We start from the raw sequence: 8,244 nt of genomic DNA on the forward strand, positions 1-8,244 counted from the left end.
AGTGCAGTTTTGGAATCCATCTTATGGGAAAGGGTGCAGAATAGATTTTTCAGGATATGGCCTGAGCTGTAAAGTTTTAGCTATAAAGAGAGATGGGATAGATTATGCTTGTTTTCTTATGAACAGAGGAAACTGAGGGGGAAATGTTTAAGATGCAGAAAATTTAGGGTGCATAGGCAAGAGAGATAGGAAGAGACCTTTCCCCTTGGTGGCTGGTACAGGGCATAGACTTAAGTAAGCAGCAGGAAGTTTCGAGGTGATGTGAGGAGTTTATTTTTAATCCAGCAAATCTGGAACCCACTGCCTGTAAGTATGGTAGAAGCTGAACTATTTAGATATACACTTGCAATGCCTTGCCTTGGGCCAAATGCTCGAAAATGGGATTGGAATAGTTGGATGGTTGTTTTTGACAGGTGCAAACTTGATATGCCAAAAGGCCTTTTTCTGTGCTATGGACCTATAAAGTACTGTGAGTGGTAACCACTCATCATTGCATTTGTAAAACTATTTAATGCTTTAGTTTCTTAAAATGACAAGATATTGGGAATTGAGTTCAAAATTATCAGAGATTCTAAATTGACACTATTTCTCAAATTAACAATTCTAGCACCCCACATACAACAATATTGGGATGTCATGTTGAGGTTTGACAGGACATTGGTGAGGCGTCTTCTGGAGTGCTGTGTGCAGTTCTGGTCACCCTGTGATAGGAAGGATATTAATGAACTGGAGAAGGTTTAGAAAAGATTTACCAAGATGTTGCTGGGAATGGCAGTTTTGAGTTCTAAAAATAGGCTGGGACTTTTTCACTAGAGCATAAGAGGTTGAGGCGTGACCTTTAGAGTTTTATAAAGTCATGAGGGGCATAAAGAAGGTGAATAGCAAAGGGCTTTTCCATAACATGGGTGATTTTTAAAATTAGGTTGCATATTTTAAGGTGAGAGGAGAAAGATTTAAAGACATGAGGGACAACTTTTTTTAGTGGTTAGTGTGCGGAATGAACTGAGGTCGTGATGGATGCAGGTACAGTTACAATCTTTAAAAGCCATTTGGGTTGGTTCATGAATAGGAAAGGTTTGGAGGGATATGGGCCAAATGCAGGTAGAAGGGACTAGTTTGGGAATATGATCAACATAGGTTGATGGGCAGAAGGGTCTGTTTCCATACTATGTGAAGCTAGTTCTGTCCTGCAGTCAGCTGTGGAAATGCTGTATATGTATTATGGAGCCATAAATTAATATCTTTATTTAGACAGGCATAGATGCTGTAGGGAAGATGTGGCATTTTTGATTAGGGATAACATTACAGCTGTACTTTGGGGGGGATATTTCTGGGAATACATCCAGGGAAATTATTTGGGTGGAATTAAGAAATAAGAAAGGGATGATCACCTTAGTGGAATTGTACTACTGTATATAGTCAGTGGGAAATTGAGAAACAAATTTGTAAGGAGAGCTCAGTTATTTGGCACTTTAAAATCCCCTACCATAACCACCCTATTATTCTTACAAACATTGACTAGGACTGCCATAGTGTTAAAGGTTTAGATGGAGATGAATTGAAGTGTGTACAAGGAAATTTTATGATTCAGTATGTGGATATACCTACTAGTGAAAGTGCAAAGCTTGACTTACTGTTAGTCACTAAGGCAGAACAAGTGACTGAGGTGTCAGTGGGGGAGCATTTTGTGGCCAGTGACCATAATTCTTAGTTTTAAAATAGTGATGGAAAAGGATAGACTGGATCTAAAGGTTAAAGTTCTAAATTGGAGGAAGGCCAATTCTAACGGTATTAGGCAAGAGCTTTCAAAAAATGATTGGGGTGGATGTTTGCAGGTAAAGGGAAAGCCGGAAAATGGGAAGCCTTCGCAAATGAGATAATGAGATTCCAGAGAAAGTATGGTTCTGAAAGGGTGAAAGGCAAGGCTGGTAGGTTTTGGCAATGCTGGATGACTAGAGAATTTGAGGTTTTGGTCAAGAAAAAGAAGGAAGTGTATGTCAAGTACAGACAGCAGAGATCAAGTGAATCCTAAAAAGTGTATAAAGGCAGTAGGAGAATAAGTAAAAGGAAAATCAGGAGGGCAGAAAAGGGACATGATATAGCTTTGGCAAATAGGGTTCCTATTTATACACCTTCCTATTCATACACCTATTCAGATGCCTTCTAAACTACCCTCCACCACTTCCTCTGGCAGCTCATTCCATACAAGTACTACCCTCTGTGTAAAAAAAGTTGCCCCTTCGGTCTCTTATATATATCTTTTCACTTTCACCCTAGACCTATGCCCTCTAGTTCTGGACTCCCTCATCCCAGAGAACAGACTTTGTCTATTTATCCTATCCATACCCCTCATGATTTTATAAACCTTGATCATGTCACCTCTCAGCCTCCGAAGCTCTGGGGAAAACAGCCCTAGCCTATTCAACATCTCTCTATAGCTCAAATCCTCCAACCATGGCAACATCCTTTAAATCTTTTCTGAATATCTTTCCGATAGGAAAGAGAACAGAATTGCATACAATATTCCAACAGTGGCCTAACCAATGTCTTGTACAGCCACAACATGACCTCCCAACTCCTGTACTCAATACTCTGGCCATTAAAAGAAAGCATAACAAATGCCCTCTTCACTATCCTATCTATCTGGGACTCTACTTTCAAGCAGCTATGAACCTGCACTCCAAGGTCACTTTGTTCAGCAACACTCCCTAGGACCTTACCATTAAGTGCATAAGTCGTGCTAAGATTTGCTTTCCCCAAGCGCAGCGCCTCACACTTATCTAAATTAAACTCCATCTGCCACTCCTCAGCCCACTGGCCTTTCTGATCAAGATCCCATTGTAGTCTGAGGTAATATTTGCTGTCCAGTACATGTCCAATTTTGGTGTCATCTGCAAATTTACTAACTATACCTCCAAATCCATTATATATAAATGACGAAAAGTAATGGACACAGCACCGATCCTTGTGGTGGTCACAGAACTCCAGTCTGAAAAACAGTCCTCCTCCACCACCACCCTCTGTCTTCTACCTTTGAGCCAGTTCTGTATCCAAATGGCTAGTTCTCCCTGTATTCCATGAGATCTAACCTTGCTAACCAGTCTCCCATGGGGAACCTTGTCAAACGCCTTACTGAAGTCCGTACAGATCACATCTATTACTCTGCCCTCATGAATCCTCTTTGTTACTCCTTCTAAAAGGTGAAGAATGTTACCTCAGAACACAACAGGATGTTGATCAGATGGACCAATGGACCGACCGAGGTATGGCAGATGGACTTTAGATAAATGTGAGGTGCTGCATTTTGGAAAGGCAAATCGGGCAGGACATGTACACTTAAATGGTAAGTTTTGGGGAGTGTTGCTTGGAGTGCAGGTTTATAGTTCCTTGAAAGTGGAGTCGCAGTTAGATAGGATAATGGAGGTGTTTTGTATGCTTTCATTTATTGGTCAGAGTATTGAGTATAGGAGTTAGGAGGTCATGTTGTGGCTGTACAGGACATTGGTTAGGTCACTTTTGGAATATTGTGTGCAATTCTGGTCTCCCTCCTATAGCATGGATGTTGTGAAATGGGTTCAGAAAAGTTTTACAAGGTCTTTGCCAGGGTTGGAGGGTTTGAGCTATAGGGAGCAGCTGAGTCAGCTCGGCCTGTTTTCTGTGGAGCATCAGAGTCTGAGGGGTGACCTTTTATAGAGGTTTATAAAATCATGAGCAGCATGGACAGGGTAAATAGACAAGGTCTTTACCCTGATATGAGGGAATCCAGAACTAAAGGGCAAAGGTTTAGGGTGAAGGGGGAAAGATGTGAAACGGACACAAGGGGCAATGTTTTCATGCAGAGGGTGGTGCGTGCATAGAATGAGCTGCCAAAAGAAGTGGTGGAGGCTGGTACAATTATAACATTTAAAAGGCATCTGCATGGGTATATGAATAGGAAGAGTTTAGGGGGAATATGGGCCAACTGCTGGCAAATGGGACTAGATTAATTTAGGATCTCTAGTTAGCATGGACGAGTTGAACTGAAGGGTCTGTTTTCATGCTGTACATCTCTGACTCAAAGTGAATAAAGAAAAAAATTTAAAACTTGGTTTGTGTCATGGTGCACATCCCCTTGAAGTTTCTTATGAGTGTGGTGCACCATAAAACTGAGAATTTCTATAAGATGTGGTGGCTCATTTTGGACTACCTGGGTACAGATTTGTCCACCATACTCAAGAGCTTTTATATGGATTTGGTGATTCTATATAATGAATCTGGTATCCAGAGGGTGATTCTATATAATTAATATGTATAAACGTGTGCACTCAATGATTGAGGGCTATTTCTTTGTTTTGCTAAGCTGTTATGGTTATTATCATTATCATTATTATTATTGTTGTTAAGATTTGCCTTATACCTTAGTTATTAGTTATTATTTATTTAGTAATAGTGTGTTTGTTTTTGGCCTTGGTTTGAATTGTTCGGTTTGTATTTGTTGCTATGTTCAAAAGAAGAATTTTCCTTATTTTTAATAGAAATATATTTTTAAAAATTGATTTGCATGATCGATATGCAGATTAAAGCAACCCATAATTACAGATGTTCCTTTATTGCATGAGTGTCTGATGTCCTGTTTAATGCCATTCTGAACATTACTAATATAGTTTGAGGGTCTATATGCAACCCCAATAGTTTCTATGAGGAAACATGTTTTCTGTCAATGGGTTGAAAGTGTTTACAATTCCTGTCCTCAAATGACTGGATGCAGAATCTCTAAATATTTTTAAGGCAGAGGTATATAGATTCTTGATGATGACTAAGATGAAAAGTAGGGATTCTATAATTAACAAGCATATGCAAGAATGTAGAATTGAGGTTGAAATCAGATCAGCCATGATGTTAGTGAATGGTAGAGCAGGCTCAAAGAACTGAATGACCCACTCTTGTTCCTTGTTTATATGTTTATATTGCTGGTTTTTGATATCCGTACCAACGGATGAAAATCTGGATATAGTGAATGATCACAGTGGCAGGACTGTGACTGGAAAGGATCACAGTGGCTTCTCTGTCCATGGCAAGTATTTTTATTGATTGCCTGTACACTGCATGCTGCTCTTTATTGTCCCAATGCATGTTAATAGCAGTCTTAACATGCTCAATGGCTCCCTGGTGAGTGTACGTCATTGACCAAGACTTCCATTTTTCCCACATACCTGCTAGTCTGCTATTAATTGACTGGTCAGTACTTAGTCTCGGTCTTGTGGTCCTGCTGTGATTACATAACTGCGAGCCCACTAATGTCATCCCAATAGCTGCTTCTCATTTGTCCTAGTACTTTCTTTTCTTCCTATTTCCAAACCCACACTCGAGAGCTTGCTACAGAAACTATTTGCATTCTGTTACATATTCTGTTCATCACAGTGAAGGTTCTGTTGTAACAGCAGTGTGCTGAGGACCGCAAAATCAGTCATTTTGCCATAAGAAGCAATTCACGTTGAAACATAAAATAGGAGAAAGAGAATGCCCTCCAGCTCTTCAAGGATCGATTTCTTCTTGGGGACAAAATGAAACTTTACTGCAGAGGGCTGTTCAGGCTGAGTCATTAAGTGTGTTGAAGGCTGAAGTATTGTCAGCGAAAACCGTTGTCAACTTCTTGCACTTAACCTGGACACTTTTCTGTGGTTGTCAAGCAACGAGAATATTTTCAGCCAAATAAGACATTTAAATGAAAGTTTTTTGAGGAATTTGTATGTAAGACTGAGTCAGATTTCCTACTCTTTAGTTGTACCAAAGTTACATCATAGAATCCCCGCAGTGTTGAAGCAGGCCACTTGGCCCATCGGATCCAAAGCGACCCTTCAAAGGGCATCCAACCCAGACTCACCCCTACCCTATCCCTGAAATCCTATCTTTTCCAAGCCTATGGGCAATTTAGCATAGCCAATCCATCAAACCTGCACGTCTTTGGACTGTGGGAGGAAACCAGATCATACAGAGGAAACTCACTTAGACACACTGTGAATGTGCAAACTCCACATAGACAGTCACCTGAGGCTGGAATTAAACATGGCTTCTGGAAATGTGAAGCCGCAGTGCTCGCTACTGTGTTGCCCTGTGGAATTTAAATTAACTTCCCGCTTACTCTAACAAAAGATAATTTAACCACTGTCCTTTGATATTCAATGACATTGCTATTGCTGGTTCCTCCCATGATCAAAATCCTGGGGGTTACCATTGAGCAGTAAATGAATTGGACTAGCCATATAATTACTCTGGCGACAAAAGCAAGTTAGAGGCTAGGAATCTTGTAGTCAGTAACACACCACCTGACTTCCCAAGCCCTGTCCACCAGGTTGGCAGTGCGATGAAATGCTCTCCATCTGTCTGGTTTAGTGCAGCTCCACCAACAATCAAGAAGTTTAACCATCCAAGACAAAGTTGCCTACTTGATTAGCACTCAAACATTCACTGTCTCCACCACTGATGCACGGTAGCAGATGTGTGTACCATCTACAAAATGCACTGCAATAATTCACAAGACTCCTTTGACAGCTACCATCTAGAAGGGCAAACACAGCATTGCTACTTGCATGTTCCCATCCATGCACTATCCTGAGTTGGAAATATATCACCCTTCTTTCAGAGTTGCTGGGTCAAAGTCCTGGAACTCCCTCCCCAGTGACACTATGGGTTTTCCTCCACTAAACAGATTGCAGCAATTCAAAAACACAGCTGACCACTCCTTCTCAGCAACTGGGATAGGAAATGAATGCTAGCCCAGCTAGCAACACCCACTACACATGAAGGTTTTCTTTTTAAAAAAGAAACATGAAGTTATGATACTCTCCAAATTAACAACGTATCTTTCTAACATAACTGAAGTAAAACTAATATTCAGAAAATTCAGGACTTGGCATGTGTCAGCTGCATATGTAGCTACAACCTGATATAGAATTATTGGTAAATATCTTATTGTGGCAAAGGAATCCAAAGATTAAAATATCAAAATAATATCTTCAATTAATACTCGCACATGAGCTGGAACCGTTTTAGTCTTCATCTGTGACTCAGACAGTGACTAAACCAAATACTACAGCAGATGGCAGTATGTTCCAATGGTTCCTTCAGTTATCAGGGTAGCCTGCATTATTTTCATGAGGCTTTCGGATCAGAATTTATTGGACTTGGTGAATTGCAAAGTTCCACAAGTTTCTGAACAAATTCCGCTGTTCCACCCCTAGCTTCACAGGAAGGCCTTGTCATGCTTAACGTCAATGTAATTTTCATGAAGTTGCAGTCTTTCCACAGTGTCCATTAACCACACACCAAGGTAAGTCTAGCAATTAACATAACATGCCAATTACTAGTAACTAGCAATTAGCAACATTTGTTCAGAAAGTGAGCATTTTTAGGTGTGGATTCTCATTTTTGAAATTGTGAATTGAAATTATATTTAGCTCAAATTTTACATTTTACATTTTTCTATGTATTTATTCTTTCCATTGCTTTTCTGACCCTCCTTCTATTAAACAATCTTTAATTTTTTTCCCACTTTCAGTGTCTGATTTGATATTGAATTGACCTCTTTAATTCGTTGACTTCTGTCTTCCTCTGTTTATTTCTCCGTGCTGAATGCTCATTGGGTGAGCAGATGTACTGTTTGCCACATTATTGACCAAGATGTCAGAGGCTTGTTTCATGCACTGAATCTGCTTTTCTCATCTCACACATTTGAACAATACTTTGCCATTTAAAAACTGCATGATCAAGTTTATTTACAAGTAGTTCTATGGAACTTTATGAGAACAGAATGTTGCATTCTGGGAAAAATTTCCTCTGTGTCCTATTTAAAGAAAAGTCATATAAACTGTTACATATTGAGTAAATTCACCAATGCAGCATTCTTAGCAGGGCTTGAAATAGACACAGATTAAAATTGGGTTGCAAGATTGAATCTACTTAAACATCAGGAATGGTGGGGATATAGTGGTCATTACAGTGGGCTAGCAAACTAGAGACTCAGTCCAACACTTTGGAGATATGGCTTCAAATTCTGTCGTAGCAACTGTTGGAATTGAAATGCAATTCGTAAATCTAAAATTGAAAGCTAGTCTCAGCAGTTCATATCCAAATGCAGCAAGGCCTGGACAATGTCCAGTTTGGACTGACAAGTGGCAAGTAACATTTTTGCCACACAAGCACCAGGTAACGGCCATCTCTTACAAGCAAGCATCTAATTAACACTCTTGACATTTAATGGTGTTT

This window comes from Chiloscyllium punctatum, chromosome 5 (assembly GCF_047496795.1).
Source record: "Chiloscyllium punctatum isolate Juve2018m chromosome 5, sChiPun1.3, whole genome shotgun sequence".
NCBI classification, from domain to species: domain Eukaryota; kingdom Metazoa; phylum Chordata; class Chondrichthyes; order Orectolobiformes; family Hemiscylliidae; genus Chiloscyllium; species Chiloscyllium punctatum.